Source organism: Oryctolagus cuniculus, chromosome 3 (assembly GCF_964237555.1).
Source record: "Oryctolagus cuniculus chromosome 3, mOryCun1.1, whole genome shotgun sequence".
NCBI classification, from domain to species: domain Eukaryota; kingdom Metazoa; phylum Chordata; class Mammalia; order Lagomorpha; family Leporidae; genus Oryctolagus; species Oryctolagus cuniculus.
This window is the reverse complement of record NC_091434.1, coordinates 42,194,540-42,214,608: the sequence shown is the minus strand read 5'-3', so window position 1 is coordinate 42,214,608 and position 20,069 is coordinate 42,194,540. Positions and strand designations below refer to the sequence as shown.

The 20,069-nt window shown below is 40.0% G+C and overlaps 1 protein-coding gene and 1 pseudogene across 2 annotated transcripts in view; one reads left to right on the top strand and one right to left on the bottom strand.

Moving 5' to 3' along the window:
- Positions 1 to 19,856, bottom strand: part of LOC138849126 (protein SPT2 homolog pseudogene) — a 273,131-nt pseudogene extending 253,275 nt beyond the window's left edge.
- Positions 1 to 20,069, top strand: part of PLCL1 (phospholipase C like 1 (inactive)) — a 410,531-nt gene that overhangs the window by 265,569 nt on the left and 124,893 nt on the right. The gene's annotated exons all lie outside the window — the stretch shown is intronic.

Here is a 20,069-nt window from a genome sequence, read left to right as displayed (position 1 = left end):
TCCGGGCTCTAGTCCTGGTTCGGGCGCCAGTTCTGTCCCAGTTGCTCCTCTTCCAGTCCAGCTCTCTGCTGTGGTCTGGGAAGGCAGTGGAGGAAGGCCCAAGTGCTTGGGCCCTGCAACTGCATGGGAGACCAGGAGGAAGCACCTGGCTCCTGGCTTCGGATTGGCGCAGCGCGCAGGCCTTAGCGGCTATTTGAGGGGTGAACCAACGGAAAAGGAAGACCTTTCTCTTTGTCTCTCTCCCTCTCACTAACTCCGCCTGTCAAGAAAAAAAAAAAGTAAAAAAAAATGAAGAAAGAATGATGGAGACTTGTCAAGAAGACATAGGAGCCAGCTTGAAGGGGCTCCCATCAGACAGTTTTGCAAGGTGTCTGGCGCATAACAAATCTTCCCAGGCAGACGAATCAATTCATTCACAGGCTTTTATTGGGGTTCCGCTCCCGGGCGAGGTTCCACAGTCCCAACAGAGCAACAGAGTGGGGGCCGGGGAAGTCATGCGTCAGAGATTGGGAGGGCTCCTTTTATAGATTCAGGGCATGGGGGTCAAAGGTTGAGGCCGGTCTGATCCTCATTGGTTGACCTTTAGGCACCCGCGGGGACCTTGACAAGGACTTTCTTCCCTGGAAGTAGGCCTCTCCATTCCCGGAAGTGTAGGCCTTCCCTCCTTGTGGATCCCAAAGCTACCATCCCGACCTTTTGATGATAGGAAAGGGGGCAACAATGAGTCCCTCTGGCTACTTCCTGCTGACTGTGGCCATCGTCTACAGGGGCCTGCTGGGGGTATCTTGGGGCTCCGCAGGGACAGGTACGTATGGATGGAGAAGCACCTCATTGACTGCCTGGTTTCTGAAGGCCTTGGTTCATTCCATTATCACCTGCTATAAACACTTAAACAGACACTGCAGTATATAAGTCAGGGTGAGAACAGCAACCAGTGATCCTAAGAATGGCATTAACCAGGTAATGAAAGGATTTCATAGAGGAGAGGAAATGGGGGGGGTGTCTCTGGACCCTTGTGAGGATTGTTTGATGGACATGGTTTAAATCTGATCCCAGCCAAGACCAGGAGAAAGGCCACTCAACTTTTGCAGGTAGTGGAGTTTGTAGAGAAATTCTGAATAATCATACAACATTAAGAGGAGGAGAGGACCATCAGTACACACAGGTCGGAAGTAGAGCCATTGATGTTAGAGTAGAGGCTATGATTACAAAGGAATGAGACCCAAGTGGGCTAGACAGGGTCTAAAACAAAGGACAGAGTCATTATTATCTGATTGAGAGGCAAATAGAAACTGACAGAAGGGGCTTGAAAATAATCTGGTGGGCTTTAGACCTTGTAAGTTAAGAGGCCCAGACCTGTCTGTCTCTTCACATAGGGTACATCCTAAGGGAGGTGTGAACCTCCTTGGGGAAGGCACCCTGTTGACTTCCATTACCTAGCTGGCCTGGAAGGAGAGCTGGCCAGGTGAAGGCAGGTGGCATCTCTAACAGGAAATTTACAGTTCTGCCTGCAGTGTTGCTGACCCTACATGGCCGTCTCCTCTCAACAACGGTGGTCACCTTGGAAGCTGGGCTGAGTGAAGGGCTTTTCAGGTTAGAGCCAATAAGATTTGTGGCTCTGACCTGAAGTCCTTCGACTCCAGGGCAGGTCCATTTCCAGAGATCTAACTCTTGGCTGGCAGAGTTGCCAGGGCTTTTCATAAGTTGACTTCTGCTGAAGCCCAGGCTTACCACATTGAAAGCCACTGCAGTGGACTGGCCTGTTGGGTCTCCTTGAGGGCAGATCACTGTACAGAACAGCCATTAATAGGCCTGCCACCCATTGCTTCTGATGCCCAGCTTTCTTTTCCTCCTGGTTTTTGTTAAAGCAGACCAGAGGATGCAAGTCAAGGGGGTGCTCAAGTCCCAGATCACTTACTGACAATAGTAATATCAATGAAAATTTAGAAAGCAGTTTCAATCATTAGATAACAAATATAGCAGTGTCAATACTAGCTTTTTAAAACTTTAACCGTTTTTTAATTTACCAATTGATTCGAATTACTTCCTGCTCTTAATAACCTCAGCTAACCATACTTTCAGTTGGTACCCATAATACATTATTGGCTTCATCTGTTTAGGCCTTCAGAAACCAGGCAGTCAATGAGGTGCTTCTCCATCCATATGTACCTGTCCCTGCGGAGCCCCAAGATACCCCCAGCAGGCCCCTGTAGACGATGGCCACAGTCAGCAGGAAGTAGCCAGAGGGACTCATTGTTGCCCCCTTTCCTATCATCAAAAGGTCGGGATGGTAGCTTTGGGATCCACAAGGAGGGAAGGCCTACACTTCCGGGAATGGAGAGGCCTACTTCCAGGGAAGAAAGTCCTTGTCAAGGTCCCCGCGGGTGCCTAAAGGTCAACCAATGAGGATCAGACCGGCCTCAACCTTTGACCCCCATGCCCTGAATCTATAAAAGGAGCCCTCCCAATCTCTGACGCATGACTTCCCCGGCCCCCACTCTGTTGCTCTGTTGGGACTGTGGAACCTCGCCCGGGAGCGGAACCCCAATAAAAGCCTGTGAATGAATTGATTCGTCTGCCTGGGAAGATTTGTTACGCGCCAGACACCTTGCAAATTTGAGCATAAAAAGAAAGAGAAGTGATAGTAACAGAAAAAAATAAGAATCTGTGAGTCCATACTGATACAAATACATGAATAAATGTATAACAAGGAAATTTATTTCTTATAATAGAATTACAGCAAATAAATGTAGAAGGAATGGTTTGAGGAAAATCATCATTTGTTAATTACAATAATAATTGTGTGAGGCAACAATCACAAATTGTATCTATTTTTAATGAAGTTAGATTTGCTCTTCCAGTCATTTAGTCCACAGCTTTCAGCAAACAATTATGTGTCAAATTACCCCTTTCTCTCACTACGTGCCTGAATATCAAAGACCAAGAAATACTCTCCTTTCCCTCTGTTGGGTAATAGATATATCATTTGTTCCGATTCTTCAGACTTCCCAAGGAAACACTTAGCTTATATTAATTTTTGTCAAGATGAGAGGCTGGAGAAGTTCATTGGAGGCATCTTTCCTTGACAGCTAACATAAATGCATTTTCAAAGATGCTCTTGGTAAACTCTGGTATGCAAGAGGGAACTGTCTGCCTGTGAACCAGATAAAAGGGCAAATAGGACTTTTGGTGCTCCTTTAACATCTTGAAAATAGATTGGTAGATTTCTTTTCTTTTTTTGACAGTCAGAGTGGACAGTGAGAGAGAGAGACAGAGAGAGAAAGGTCTTCCTTTTCTGTTGGTTCACTCCTCAATGGCTGCTGCAGCCGGAGCACTGCGCTGATCCGAAGCCAGGAGCCAGGTGCTTCTCCTGGTCTCCATGTGGGTGCAGGACCCAAGGACTTGGGCCATCCTCCACTGCCCTCCCGGGCCACAGCAGAGAGTTGGACAGGAAGAGGAGCAACTGGGACAGAATCTGGTACCCGGACCAGGACTAGAACCCAGTGTGCCGGTGCCGCAGGTGGAGGATTAGCCTAGTGAGCCGTAGTGCCAGCTGATTGGTAGATTTTTGCTTCTGCTGCCTTGGAAATGCGTAGTCCTTTGTGTACTTTTGTTTTCCCTTGGCTCATAATTCAGTAGAGGTTTGCAGTGAGTATGTGTTAGCTACTACCCAAAACTTTGCTACTATATTGTAATGAAATCAAGCTGAACTAAATTCTGCTATATACAAAGAAATTTATTAAATAAATACTAATTAGCAAACAAGAAAAAATAGTTTATACCGTTTGCTGGGAGGTTTCAGTCTTACTCCCTTGCATAAAGGTTCCTTCAAGGCAGACAGAAACATTCTAGGGCAACATTTCAGAGGCTGAATTTGGTTACCTTTATCACAGCCTTTACATATCTCCAAATCTTCTTAAACCAATGATAGCCACAGGACTTCTAAGGAAGTAAACCTTAGGTCCAACTCTGAAGGGAAAGCCTCTCAGGATTCCTATGCTTCATTCACACCAGAGTGGAGTGTATCTCAGATATTTTCACTTCTCCATGTTTCTGATTATCTTTAACTCATGAGTGTCCAGTTACAGATTCTTCATTTTAATATAATAACTACTAGTTTCACTATTTAAAATCTATTGTTGACATTAAATACATGGATTATCAAAATCTTAGGTTAATAAAAATATTGATAATAGAAGTGCTTATAGTAATTGCTTGTGGAGTATCATCTTTCTGATAAAATACTGCCCAAGTGTGCATTCTTTTTCTTAAATCTTATTTAAGAAATAATAAATTTTTATTTTGGGGGAATTTCTTTGTGTTAGAAAAGGAGATATTTTAAATAGGCAATCACATCACTCATTCATTCACTCAGTGGACATGTATCGATCAGATAATTGCTAACAACCAGAGATATTAATATAGAGAAAATAATTCTTTGAAAGATTTCTCAGTATTTCTTTTTCAGATGTGACTTTATAGGAAACATATGGTACATATGAAAATACAGTCATAAACTGCATAATGAGATTTCAGTCAAAGGCAAACTACATGTACAACACTGTTCCATAAAATAACATTGTCTGGTGACATTATATCCTTCTTGTTTTGTAAAGTACACTCTATGATGTTTGCACAGTACCACAATTGCCTAACAATATATTTTCTCAGAATGTATCTCTATTGTTAAGTGGTACATGACTGTATATTTGAAATGGAGATCACAGGTATTTGCTAGAATGGGGTAACATATCTGTTAACCTACATGAAAACATAGAGGTGGAAGTGACATTATTTTTGGAGCAAGGGAGAGGGAATGGAGTAGATAGGAGCATTTCGTCTTAAATATTACTCATTACTGAAGTACATGAGTGAAAGTTGTGGTACTGTTTCTTTCAGGTGTACTTCCTTTTGTGAATCTTATTTTGCAATGGAAATACACTGGTATTCTCAACATAACTGGCAAGATGAGGAAGGTGGGGGACAAAGGCAAAATAAGACAGGATTTTTATCAGATGGGCATTGACTTGTTTGCACAATGGGCTCATGGGCTTTGTGTTATGGACAGTCAGCAGAGATCTCTTTCAGTGGTTATTTCACAGATTTTTACTCTCTTTGAGAATACAACCATTCTGAGAATACATGTGGCTTATAGAAAAATGAAGGGAGGGAAAGTAGTCCTATTTCCAGCTTTACCCCAAAAGCTATTACTGGGATTTCCTTTTCCTGATGGACAGGGGGGAAGAGACACTGAGACGAATCCAGTACTAGGAATGGAGCAGTAGGTCCAGACTGCTGCTCCCTGGGTATGGAATTTCAGCCCTTGACAAGGACGTGAAGAGGCTTACAAGCTTTCCTGTGATTTGTTTTTCTTTTTCCACCTTCTGAAAGTTTTCCCTTGTTTAGCTCCAGAAAGAATGAGGCAAATGCTCTAACACTTCCTATTCTATGGTCTCTGTGAGCCAAATGGTGAAGCCCTAGTCAGAGAAAACATGCTCCCATGCATTTTATATTAGCTGAGAAGAAATATCTGAGATACATGATTGAAGTGTGCATTCATTTGATTGCTGGAGTTTCACATAGAAACTGGTTGATGGAACAATATATTTCCACAAAATGTGTAGACTCTCCAAAATGTGTGGACCATGAGATTGTGTGAATAGAGATGAATTGTGTCTACTCAATTAATAGAACAAGGAAGGAGCCACAAGCAAGTCACAGGACTATTTAAGACTGGTCAGTAGGGGGTTGGGGGAATTATGTCTCTTGCATAAGTTATCCTCAGTTTGAAATCTTCTTAGTACACTCCTAAAGCTGCTCTGTGGCTGACAGCAGTGTTAGGCTGAGATCTCTTAATCCCCTTATAGATCAGCATCTCTCTAAAATAAATCACTTGACTTTTTTCCTGCTTAATGTTCTGGGGGATGACTTAGGAGACTAACCCTCAGATTTGAAGTGTTTGGAAACTACTTCTCCATTTGATCATTTTGAAATTTACTTAGCTCTGCTGACCTATTTAGTTTTCTCAAGGAAAAAATGGATCATATTTTACTACCTTTTCTACTTAAGTGCAAATATAATCATTGTTATTTTCTTGGAATATTTTTTGACCAGAATAAGTAGATAATTTGCTATTTTCAAAGTCTTAACCACAGTGGTTCTCTTTTTACACTCAATAATTCATATGTCACTCTTTCTTCACAACTATGTACTTTTTTAATCCATGTGTAATTTAGTAAGCACATATCATGTCTTCAGTGCTGTGCAAGAAACTGAAGCATACATAAGAAATCTGAGGCATCATTTATGTCTTTATATAGGCTACAGTACTCGTAGAGAAATGAAACCAAGTAAGAGGAAACAAAGAAAAGTGAAATGTTTAATACTGTGGTATTTACTATGGAAACCATTTATTAATAAATACTTAATACAGATAAATGAATGAATGAGTGATGAATGAAAAAGACTCATTCAAGGAAGAAACCATTGTGGGCTGGAATGTGTCATTGAGTAAACTGAATATGAGCAGAGCCATGAAAGATGAATAGGGTTAGGTAAATACAGGGAATAGAATGGGGAAGGTGTTCCAGATAAAGAGAGCAAAAGGAAAAAGGTAGAGTTGAGCATGGCATATGTTTGGGACAGTTTGAAGAGATCAGAGAATAAAAATAAAGTTGAGCATTCCCCACTCCTTGATGCATAGACCTCAGGTTTGTGCCCATCCTGAAGTGATGAATCAGAATTGGTCTGTTACCTCATGGCAATTCTATCCTCTTTTTTCCTAGCTTCCTATAGCAGAGGCCATATGTGACACCATTCTGGCCAAGCTGAAGACTGCTGATGGCATTTCTGGGAAGGTTTTTATTCTAGGGATAAAATGTTATCTCTCTATTCCCCTCCTTGTTGCTCTGAATGAAGATACAAAGTATGGAGAGTGTAGCAACCTTGCTGTCATGACAAAAAGGCTAAGAGATGTTGTTTCTGATATTGCTGAACTGCTAAACACACACCAACAACTGTCTAGTCTGAAAATTCTGCCTATGTAAGAAAAAAAAAGTCTCTCTCTATTTAAAGCTCTTTAAGTCACACTTTTAGCTATTTTCAGTATTTTGGCATTATTTTAGGAATGGTAATCTGCAATAGTATACAAGATGAATTGGAAGAATATGAAAATTGAGGTGGTTGTTATAGCAACACAAGCATGAGTTTAAGAGGTTCTTGATAAGATTTATGGTAAGGGGAAAAGGAGGGATACAGACATCTCAGAGAAGAAGCAGAAGAATTCGGTATAGATTGAGTGAAGAAGAGAAGACTGGGTAACTTCCAAGTTCCTAGACAGAAAGTCATATGGGATTGCCATACAGTCTTGGGCACAGGCAGATGATAATAAAGATGAGTTGTATTTTCAAGCATGTTGAGTTTTAGATGGTGGTGGAACATCCAAGTCAAAATACTTTGCAAATAGTTGGGCATTCAGGTGAGTCTGTATTATACCTAAGACCTTGGCCAGGTGAGTCTGTATTATACCTAAGACCTTCTCTCTCCTTATGAGTGGAGAGAGATAAAAATGTCAGTTGTGAAAACATGAACACAGAGAAAGGAGACAACATAGGAATGAAAGATTAAATAGGGAATGTTGTCACCAGAGCAAGGGACACTTAGTGAGGCATAAATAAATGTGTGATGGTAGAAAAAGAGTTTAGCATTAGGGAGTTTATTCCTCTGAGTTTGGAGAACAGAAGGGCAAGGGAATTCTGGAAATGAAATAAGTTAAAGAAAATAAAACCAGAATAGATGGAGTCACACATTAGGAGCTGACTTGGTGGTGGTGGGGAAGTGGAGGGAGAGCTTTGGGTGCTTAACTCTGGAGTACCTGCTGTGAGGTTGTGTATTAGAGCCATCTCTGCAAAGATCAACAGGCCTGTGTGAAGAATCCATCAAGGGTAAGGATGCATGAATCTGTGTCTTTTGTAGGCAATGCCAGAGCAGAAAAAAAGGAGCTGAGGAAGAGACAAAAAATGTATGTAGAAGTTTCATGAGGGGAGTTGTGAAGGTAGAAGATCTAGAACAGTTTTCCTGGAGAGAGAGGGAAAGAGGGGAGGAGGACACATCCACTGTGCCTGAGGATAGGGAATGTGGTCCAGAGGACAGAGAACAGGTTTGCAGGGTTTGCTGAGGGAGATGGCCAATGAACAAAGTCAATCCAAATCTCAGTTGTGGAGCTGGACTTGGAGATGACGTGGCGCTGGCATTACCTGTTAATTTCTGGACATCACGGATTGTTACAGTAGAGATTTAGCTGGACATGCTTTTTGTTGTTGTTTTGTTTTGAAAAACTGGGGCAAAATTACATGGCACAATTTACTAGTGTATTGTTTACTTAGAAATACTGTTTAGGCTGAGTTAGGCACACATCTAATGCATTTATCTCACTTGGGTGAGTGTTCTTCAATATGAACTGAAAAACTGTCAGCGTTCTAATTCTGGCAATATTTTGCCTGTCTGCATATTGAGGTATTCTCTTGTAGTATTCAGCCTTGAGTTTCCTACAGTATTGCTGAAACCTGCCATCCATTCACCATGGCTTCTTCTGGTGATCTCTGTGAAGCATGATTTTTAAAATGTCCTTTAAAAAACAACTAACTGAGCACCAAAGGGGAAACTTGTTGAAGTGAAATGGACACTATGAGAAACAGTGACTTGATCAGCTCTTGTCCTGACTGTTGATGTACAATGTAATACTTTATCCATTTTAGTATTTTTTTTTTTGTTCTAGTAGCATTGGTTGAACTCTGTAATTAACACACAATTATTCTTAGGTGTTTAAATTTTAACTGAAAAGTGATCCCTGTTAGGAATTTGGAAAACATTATGTTGAGTGAAATAAGCCAATCCCAAAGGGACAAATACCACTGGTTCTCCTTGATAGGTGACAACTAACTGAGCACCAAAAAGGAAACCTGTTAAAGTGAAATGAACACTATGAGAAACGGTGACTTGATCAGCCCTCACCCTGACTGTTGATGAGCAGCTTAATATGTTATCCCTCTTAGTATTTTTTTTTTGTTTGTTCTACTTAATACTTTTGGTTGAATACTGTAGTCAATACACAATTCTTCTTAAGTGCTGAAACTTAACTGAAAAGTGATCGCTGTTAAATATAAGAGTGGGAAGAAGAGAGGGAAGAGATGTGCAATTTGGGACATGCTCAAGCTGACTTACCTCAAACGGTAGAGTTAGAAACATACCAGGGGATTCCAATTCAATCCCATCAAGGTGGCAAGTACCAATGCCATCTCACTAGTGCCAGTGATCAATTTCTGTTCACAATTGATTGTAATGATAGGACTAAGAACCAAAGGGATCACATAAACAAGAGTAGTGTCTGCAAATACTAGCTGATAGAATCAAAAAGGGAGAGAATGATCCAACATGGGAAGTGAGATACACAGCAGACCCATAGAATGACAAATGTCCTAACAGCACTCTGGCCTCAGAATCAGTCCTTAAGGCATGCGGATCCAGCTGAAATGCCCATGAGAGTATTTCAGGCATGGGAAGCCAAGACACTCTGGGGGAAAAAAAAAAAAAACCTAAATGAAAGATCTCCACGAGTGAGATCCCAGTGGAAAGAATGGGTCATCAAAGAAGGAGGTACCTTTCTCTGAAGGGAGGAGAGAACTTCCACTTTGACCATGGCCTTGTCTAAAAATGATCAGAGTCAGTGAACTCAGGGGGCTTCCATAGCCTTGGCAACTCATGACAAGAGCCTAGGGTGATTACTGATGCCATAAACAGGAGTGTCAATTTGTTAAGTCAACAACAGGAGTCACTGTGCACTTACTCCCCATGTAGGATCTTTGTCCTTAGTGTGCTGTACATTGAGATTTAATGCTATAACTAGTACTCAAACAGTATTTTTCACTTTATGTTTCTGTGTGGGAGCAAACTGTTGAAATCTTTACTTAATGTATGCTGAACTGATCTTCTGTATATAAAGAGAATCAAAAATGAATCTTGATATGAATGGAAGGGGAGAGGGAATGGATAAGGGGAGGGTTGCGGGTTGGAGGGACGTTATGGGGGGGGAAGCCATTGTAATCCATAAGCTGTACTTTGGAAATTTATATTCATTAAATAAAAGTTAAAAAAAAAGAAAATGTAATTAAAAGATTTATTTCACACACACACACACACACACACACACAAAACATACTTCTTTAATGAGGTGGTAAATGGTATGTTGCATGGTTTCCTGACCATTGATACTTCCACACAGTAATGAAAGTAAATGAAGAACTTTGCTTTTGACTCAGGAAGAATCCTGTGAAACTTCGGTTTCCATTAACTTATAGAGGGGCAATTTCTGTATGTTGGGACTGCTGTTTTTTTTTTTTTTTTAAGATTTATTTGAAAGGCAGAGTTTCATAAGAGAAGGAGAGAGAGAAAAGGAGAGAGAGAGAGATCGAGAGAGAGAGAGAGAGAGAGATCTTCCATCTGCTCGTTCACTCTCCAGATGACTGCCACAGTTCAGACTGGACTAGGCTGAAGCCAGGAGCTTCATCTATGTCTCCTATGTGGAATGTAGGGAAGGCAAATGCTTGGGCCATCTTCTGCTGCTTTCCCAGGCCATTATCAGGGAGCTGAATTGGAAGTGGAGCAGCCAGGACACCAATGGGAGCCTATATGGATGGTAGCATTGTAGGTGTGGCTTTACTCACTATGCCACAACCCTGTCCCCAGAACTGGTTTTTAATATGTCTTATAGTACCAGTTTTATTATTTAAGAACTATGCATAAACCATAAAGGATAAAGATGATAGATGCAAATTTTAATAATTTTAATGGGTCTTTAGATCTTCTTCTGATTTTCAAAAGTGAGACATTATGATAGAAAACTTGAAAAATAGAGAAAAGTATATAAAGGAGATAAAACTTACTCTTCATCCCAGCTTCTTGGAGGTAATTGCTATTACTTTAATATTTGGTAAGAGCAGGGACATTTTTTTTTCTGAAATTTGAATCATATTAGACATACTTTTGTTTAATGGTTCAGTAGGCCAGTTAACTTCTAATGTAGTTTTCATTCTGAAAACTGCATAGGGTCAGCAAGAAAAGATGTTAGAAAGAGATAGCATGCAACATTAACAGTAGAAAGATTAATTTCTGTGGGAAAGAGGAAGGCTTACTAATTTATGACCTCTACTAGCTTTTTACTCAGAAAAAAATGTTGCAGTAAATAGTCCTTTGCCCCTAGTTGATGGAAGAAAAAGAATGGTTTAGTTTTATTATGATATGTAATGTATTCTTTTTATTATTAACTTTAAGTATGGAAAAATCTTAGTTTTATACCATGATTATAACTATTGACATATCCCAAAGTATAGAAAGCAATTTTGACTGATAAGACCCTTTATGTTGTCAGTTTATTTCTCTTTTAACATTTGTGTATAGTTTTCTGCATTATGTTTTCTAATGGACATTGAATGCCCATTAGAATAAATCAACTGGCTATTCAAACCATATTTGCTTTAATCTTCAAGTAGTTATTCAATTTTATAGTATTATAGTTTATGAAGGTTATGAATCATAAGAGCATAGATAATAGGAATCATTGCATCATGTTGGGTAGAAAATTAAACTGTAATTTGGAAATGTTGTCCTCATTTTTATTAAATAAAATATTTTTACTGTTATTTTAACTGTGGAAATATTTGGCATGTCAGTTAATCTTGCTTTAAAGAATTTCCATTTTAAAATGAAAATGAAAAGGAATAATTATTTTTGCATTAATTTACATTTAATATAAATCCTTAAGAAATAAGCAAGAGTTGTCAAGAAGGATGACATTTGTGGTTATAAATTTTAATTGCCAAAAATCAGTGGATCAGCCAAGATTCAAATGTTAATCTTTAAAAAATAGACACTTACTTAGGGATTTATTTTTTTGGACATAGATGAAATACAAAAACAAATGGAAATTGTCAATAATGGCATATAATTGCCTATTTTGAGTTTAGCTTGATTACTTTGAAATGAAATCCTCGGGGATGAGGTAGGGCCTAAGGGGGAAGAAAAATCTTGGAAGTAAGCCCTACCAGGATACAATTGTACCAGTTAATTTGACAGAGATCTTTATTGTACCTCTCTAAACAGCCTAAATTTTATTTTAATGAGCAGTCAAAAACTGTTGTTGAGTTGATTTCGAATTAAAAGAGCAACTGATGGAAAAGTAACACACTATTTATTTCTCTTGAAATTTTCAAAATCCAGTATTGGCAAACCATGGCCTGTTGATCTAGTCCAGTCTCCATCTGTTTTTGTAAATAAAGTTTATTGGAACATAGACACCCTCATTTGTTTATGTATTATTCATGGCTGTTTTCATGCTTTATTGACAGAGTTAAAAAGTTGTGACAGAAACTATATAGGCCACAAAATCTACAATGTTGACTATCTAGTTCTTTACTGAAAATTTTGGTCGACATTTTGTGTAACTTTCCTCTTAGAGTCTTTAAACCTAGAAGTACACTACTGTTTACATGTAAATAAAGAATCAGATTACCAAGGTGCTAAGGGAGATAGAAAAGAAGTAACAAACCTGCTCTTCCCTTTAGAGAACTTTCTAGATAAGACATAAATAAATAAATGAATAATAAATAGAATATTTCACTGTATAGTAAAGGATAAAATTATATCATGCTAGCAAAAACTCCTCCCATGTTCTTATCATAAACATGTGAATTGAAAGTCACTTCAGTCCAGCCAGAGTGTGAGTCCTCAAAATTACAAGATAAGCACACCAAGCACTCTAATACATTAAGATTTTTTTTAACTTTATGATTTGGAAAAGTCAGCCTCAGTATTTTGCCTTTTAGTTATATGGTCATATCTAGGTTAGCCAGAGTTCTAAAGGAATCTGAGGGTTTTCTAGAAATTGTGGAGTCATAAAGGATGATGTGATAGGTCCTAGATGGGGAGGTTTGGGATCAAAACATGGTGGAATTCTGTCTTCAAAGACTTTACTGGGACTGTGAAAGATGAAATGGAACACAACTAAACATACATGAGGAAAAGGATGAACTTGGAATGGGTACTAGAAGCAATTATAAATTGATATGAACTTGCATGAAAACATAAGTCACATGAGATGATGCATCTAATTTGTTTCATCTCCATTTGGTTTTTCTCTTGATTTTCTTGCATTGTGATAAAGCAGACCTCAGCTTTAATAAGTAGAGTGTTTCTTTTCTTTTAAGATTTATTTATTTATTTGAAAGGCAGAGTTACACACAGAGAGAAGGAGAGGCAGAGAGAGAGAGACCTTCCATCCACTGGTTCACTCCCCAGTTGACCACAATGGCCAGAGCTGCACTGATCCGAAGCCAGGAGCTTCCTCTGGGTCTTCTCATGTGGATGCAGGGGCCCAAGGACTTGGGCCATCTTCCACTGCTTTCCCAGGCCATAGCAGAGAGCTGGATCGGAAGTGGAGCAGCCGGGACTCGAACCCACACCCATATGGGATGCCGGCACTGCAGGTAGAAGCTTTACCCGCTGCACCATAGTACTGGCCCATGGAGGGTTTTTTTTTTTTTTTTTTTTTTTTTTTCTGCACTAAAATGACTATCTTAGGGAAGGCAGATGAAAATCTAGATGAAGATACCTATTCTCCTTGCCTAACTCTTGCATGTGAATAGTGGGAGATTAAGATTTTTTCCATGGAGTCCAGAATTGTGGCACAGCAGGTTAATCTGCTGCTTGTAACACTGACAATCCATTTCAGAGTGCTGATTCTTGTCTAAGCTACTCTGCTTCCCATCTAGCTCCCTGCTAATGCACTTAGGGAGGCAGCAGAAGATTGCCTGAGTGATTGGGCCCCTAGGATGGAGTTCCTGGATCCGCCTTCAGTCTGGCCCAGATCTGTCTATTGCAGCCATCTGGGGAGTAGAACAGTGAATGGAAGCTCTTTCTCTGTGTGTGTGTCTCTGCCTTTCAAATAAATCTTTTTAAAAAAATGAGTTTTCCATGGTTGAGCAATTTTGTCATGCTATCCCAAGGACAAAATTATGTAGACTAAAAGAGAGGTCAGTGTGGTGACCTGGAATAGCTGTGAACAGCCTTGTGGAAAACATTGGATTGAGCTGTTTCTGAAAAAAGAATGAAGTTGGCTTTCTAGAAATACAATAGGTGACTCTAGAATTTGAGTGAGTGCCCTAGTCCTTTGTGGCTTCTGTAATAAAGTGCCTTGACAAGGTAATTTATAGTTGACAGAAATGTATTGCTCAGAGTTACAGAGGCTGGGAAGTTCAAATCAAGGTGCCGGCAGGTTTGGTGTCTGGCCCAGTCCTCATAAATAGTGTCTTCTAAGTGTGCTCACATAACTAACGGGGCAAACAAGCTCTCCTTGGATGCTTTGATAAAGGCACTAATCCCATTCACCTCCTAGAAACTCCACCATGGCACTGGTGACCATATTTCAACATATGATTTTGGAAGGACAATAACAAGCATTCAGACCATAGCAATAAGTGTGGTTTATGTGGAGGAAGAGCTATGGTGAATAGTTTATACCTTAAGTGTAGTAGAATAGTTGGGTAGCAAGAAGGGCAAAGAGAGGTGAGATGGGAGGGTGGTGGGATGTAAAGGAGGTAAGGTTAGCTTCCATGATTCCATTACATTACAAGGCTGAGTGTTTAATGTTCCAAAGTATTTCTGGAGTGAATAATAGAGAGGTAAGCCAATGTGTGCAGGTCTATCTGGTTTGGTAGTCACCAGGAATGTTTTGCCCTGCTTTGCTTCTCCCAGAAGGGAGAAACATCACGTGACTTGAATACAACAACATAAAATCCTCTCTTAATAGCTGATACCTGTAGCTTTTTCACCTTCTGATTTAAACCTTTTGAAGAAAAATATGGGGATGTAAATAGGAAATAAATGAAATTGGCTTCTAGTTTTATTTCACTATCAAGCTAATTGAGGCCCTTTCCTTTTGAGAGTAATCACAGAGAGAAAGAAAAAAGAAAAAGATATGACCCTTTCTCCTACTTCTTCAAATAGACTTTCCTAATAAGCATTGTCTTTTAATTAAGAGGTATGGCAGAGCAAATTTTCAATGTCATTTAACCCTAAGTTCTCTTAATGAGGAGAGAGGTTTGCTATTCAATACCCCCAGGGAATGGCAATGTTGCTGGCAGAAGCAGCAGAAGCAGCAGGTGCTTATAGGTCCAAAAATTCACAGCTCATTAGGACTGCTGTAAATCACAGCATTTTCCACGCCTTTTGAGTGAAACTTGGCACCTCCATCTTATTCCTGTGTGGTGGTCACACCATCCCTGACTTGAGTAACATTGATAGATGGCACCTTCTATTGAATGATGAAACTCAGTGGGCTTCTGCCACTAATGATGGAGCGGGAGACAAAGTTTCTGAAAAAAAAAAAAAAAAAAAAAAAAAAAAAAGAAAACAGGAAGATGCCAAGGAAGCCTGTCTTTTTGTAAAGGTAAATATGAAGACTCAATGGGCACATCAGCTGTGGCATTCTATGCCTTGGAAGAGCTTGACTGAAGGCTGTGAGAAAGGCTTTGACAAGGATGAATGCCCCAGCATCCAAGTAAATGTGGGCCTCTGGAGGCGGGGCTGGTGTGGAGGGAGAGGCGATGAAGTTTTGAGTTAACAGTTGGCCTGCTGTAGTTCAGGCTGATGCAGAAAGAGTTCCAGCTAACAGTTGCCTGGTTTGGGCATGGAAATGGCTCTGGCTTAATATTAAGGATATCTGTCTCCCAAGGCTTGTTTTACTTCTTTTTGTTTCTCTCAGGTTGTTGTTATTACATGTGGGCAATATTTTTTTTTTTTTTTGACAGGCAGAGTTAGAGAGAGAGAGAGAGAAAGGTCTTTCTTTTACGTTGGTTCACCCCACAAATGGCCCCTACGGCCTTCGTGCTGCACCAGTCCAAAGCCAGGAGCCAGGTGCTTCCTCCTGGTCTCCCAAGCGGGTGCAGGGCCCAAGCACCTGGGCCATCCTCCAGTGCCTTCTTGGGCCGCAGCGGAGAGCTGGACTGGAAGAGGAGCAACTGGGACAGAATCCGGCGTCCCAACTGGGACTAGAACCTGGAGTGCCGGCACCACAGGCGGAGGATTAACCTAGTGAACCAGCCAGCCAGGCAATATTCTTAAGATTTGGAAGAAATAAAGAGTTGAGGAAAATAGACTTAATCAAAAAAGTAAAAGTGATTATTGTTAGTACTCAATAGGTGCTTGAGGATCCTTTTTATCTCTTGTTTCTCAGGGCCTTGGGGGATGGGCATGGCAGGGGAGGAGAGAGAAAATAAAAGGGAAAAAAACTTGCTTCTATTTAGGTTTCACTTTGGGAACTTTCAGAATGATAGAAAAGCTTTTGGAGAGACTCATCTCTGACTGCAAAGTTTGAGTCAGAAAGGAGGAATGCCATCACGGGTCCTTTGCACAGTTGGGCAACTGTGGTTAATAGTAGCTTACTGAATACCTCAAAACAGCTAGAAGAGAGGTTATTGTGTGTTAACACAAGGAAATGAGAAGTGTATGAGGTGATGGCTATGCTAACTACCTGTCACACAATGTACACATGTATGAGAACATCACACTGTACTTTATAAACATCTGCAATGATTTGTGTATAAAACACAATTAGAAAATTTGAAAAGAGAACAAAATAAAAAACTCTTTCAGTTCAAAGCTGAATGCTAAAGGACTGTTTTGTCTGATGTAAGAAGATTTGCCACTAAATCTCTAAGCATTCCTTTGGCTTAGATGGTGGTAGTTGAGGCTTACATGAATTATTCAGTTGGCCAGCTGGACAGATACAAAATTATTTGGCATTAAAATTCTTCTTTCATACTTTTCTCCTAAAAAAGTCTCTGTCCTATGATTTTTCTCTTCTTTGCCTCTATTTCCTATTTCTTTCTTCACATCTGTTCAAGAACAGCTGGTAACTATCTCTCAAGAGGCTTGAGAGATCCTGGCCTGAGCAGTTTGTTTCCCAGTCAACACCTTCACGAGCTGTTTTTGATTTTTTGAAATTACTTTTCTGTAAATAGTCATATTTGGAGTTACCTTGAAGTATAATTATTTGAAGGGGAAACATTCTAGCATGGTACAACCACAATGTTACGATTGGAAATTAAGCTGAGTCTGTTCTGTCTCTCTTTTAAGTTAAATTGCTAGATTTTCCTAGCTTGAATGCAAAATAAAATCAAATTAAAGGGTTGGGGAAGACAAGAAAGTAATGAGAACAAAGTCATTAGAAAGGGGACTGACATGTGGGTAACAAGAACAACAAACAGAGGAGTCTTCCATATTGATGGAAAAATTTCCACAGGTTCCATGGGGGCTTTCAACATGCAGTTGAGTTTTTAGAAAGAAGCTTTTTATTTTTTAGTAATTTTAGACTAATGGAACATTTGTAAAGATAACAAATAGTTCCTGTACCCCTTACTCAGCTTCCTCTAATGTTAATATTGTTTTATGTTTTTAATAGTTATGATAAGCATGAGTCTATTATTTATAGATGCCACCCTTTCTTATATTATTAGAAGAACATTAGAAATAATTATCTTTCTACTCCAAACTTTGTATTCTTGTTTGCACTCTAAGAATATGTGTTATTTGCTGAGGTTCCCAGAGTCCATGGCCGACGCTCTGTGCTATTTAGGAAGGAAGAATTGTCTGTCCATGAATTCACTGCCCTAGGCTTTCTACAAGAGTAAGGGTGGTAAGGTTTGTTTGGAGACCTTGAATCCCCTGGTTTATTCCTTTCCATTTGTTAATGGTGACTCCTTTTTCCCCACAGTTAAACCTGTCTTCTGTACTGTTAAAACCAGCTTGTAGGAGAGAGTCCCAAATGCATTTGTATCAGGAAAGAAAATTCAAACCATGGCAACAGCTTATCAATGCTTATTAAAGAAACTGTCTTTCTCCAGGTTATTTACATTTTAGCGGGGATGAAAAACTTTAGGTGCAAGCTTCCCAAATTTAGGATGTTACCATGGCAGTTTATTCTGGAAATTCACTTTGGAACGTTCCTTAGCAAGTCTCACTATTTTTATATTAAAATGTACATAGAAGGGGCAGGAGTTGTGGCAGTGGGTTAAGCTTCTGTTTGTGACACCTGCATCTCATATCAGAGTGCTGGTTCATGTCCAGCTACTCTGCTTCCTATAGATGCATCCTGGGAGGCTGCAGGTTGGTGGTTCAAAAGCTTGTCCCCCGTTCCACCACATGGGAGGTGTTGATGGAATTCCAGGCTCCTGGCTTGGCCCTATCCCAGCCCTGGATGTTGTGGGCATTTGGGGAGTGAACCAGCAGGTGGAAGATCTCTTTCTGTCACTGTCTCTTTCTCTGTTTAACACTACCTTTCATATAGATGAAAGTAAATAAATATTTTAAAAATGCATAAAAGCACATGGAATTATTTTGGGATATGAAGTAAAATTTGTGCATTTTAAGATAAAGTTTATCTTAAAAGGGGATCTTTTGGGGTTCTCTGGCATTGGACAGTCTCCATTGGTCTGAGTTCACTCTACCTTGTTTTTGTGACTGCTTAAGTTGAAAAAAAAAAAAATGGAAAAACCGCTGGCCCACACTAACTGACATAAACTTTGAAATGAAATTTTAGCACCAACCAGTCTAGGTTTCCCATACTTTTGTAACTTATCCTCTGTTTTGATGAACTGTTAAAAAAATAAAATAAAACAACTGCACATACACCTAGAGTCTGATCAACGCTCTTTTTGGATATCACTTACCATGTCTTTTTAGCACTTGATACATATTTTTAAATGGACAAATGAATGAAGAGATGGAGCGTATTTTACAATTAGAGCCTTCTGTCTGCCTCCTAAAATCCACCTGGGGAATGTTCACTTATTCCAGGGTATGCAGATTCTGATGATCAGCCCTCGTGTTCTAGGCCCTGTCATGGAAGGGAGAGGGGACTGACTGGTCAGGCGTCCTCCTCAGGGAGCTGGGGCCATCTAAGTAAAGAGGTGCCTCACCCTTTGTTTCTAGCCTGGAGAAGAGACTGGCGCCTAGAAATTACAGTTCTAGTCTCTGCATTGTATTTATTTATTTACTTTTCCCCAGACACCTTTTATTTAAGGTATACAAACCTCATGCATTTCGTAAATACAACTTTAGGAACATAGTGATTCTTCTGACCCTACCCGCCCCGCCACCTGCACTCCCACTCCCACACTTCTTCCTCCTCCCTCTCCTATCCCCATTCTTATTTTTTACTGAGATCTATTTTCAATTAACTTTATACACATAAGATCAACTCTATACCAAGTAAAGAGTTCAATAGTATGAAAAGAAAAAAACTGTTCCTCAACAGTTGAGACAAGGGCTGTTAAAAGTCATCGCATCTCAGAGTGTCAATTTCACTTCTATAGATTCCCTTTAAGGTGCTTTGATAGTTAACACAGATCATGGAGAACATATGGTATTTCTTCTTTTGGGACTGGCATATTTTACTAATTATAATGTTTTCCAGTGGCATCCATTTTGTTCTAAATTAGAATTAATTAAAAATTATATCATTCAAGGGTATAAATGTAACTGAAGAGCAACTGACAAGAGAAGGCAGCGGGGGCTTGGGAAGAAAATGAGGTTTAGAGTTTGAGATATCAGGGTTCAAGCCTTGGCTGCACCATTTTACCCTGACAGTTACTTTTCCTATTGGGCCTTGGTTTCCCAGTATGAGAAGTGGGAATTGTCTGATCTAATGCGAGAACAAAACCTGAGAGTGCATTTAGCTTGTGAGCCCCTCGCTGGACTTTTTGCTGTAAATCTGTTCCTTCTTCTACCACTCTTCTTGTCTGCATGCCTGAGGGTTCAAGACCTGCAGGCCAAGTCCCAGCTCTGCTCTCCAGCTGGATTTAACCAATGTGATACACTGGTAGAGGAGAGAGACTGCAAGAGCTGTGTTTGCTTTGTGGCTTTAGCTTATGCAAGACAAGTCCACTGTGGTTCCAGCTCCTTCCATGACTTTGGCCCTTGGGTGCTGGTAATACTGCATCTCCTTTTTGTCCCTCCAG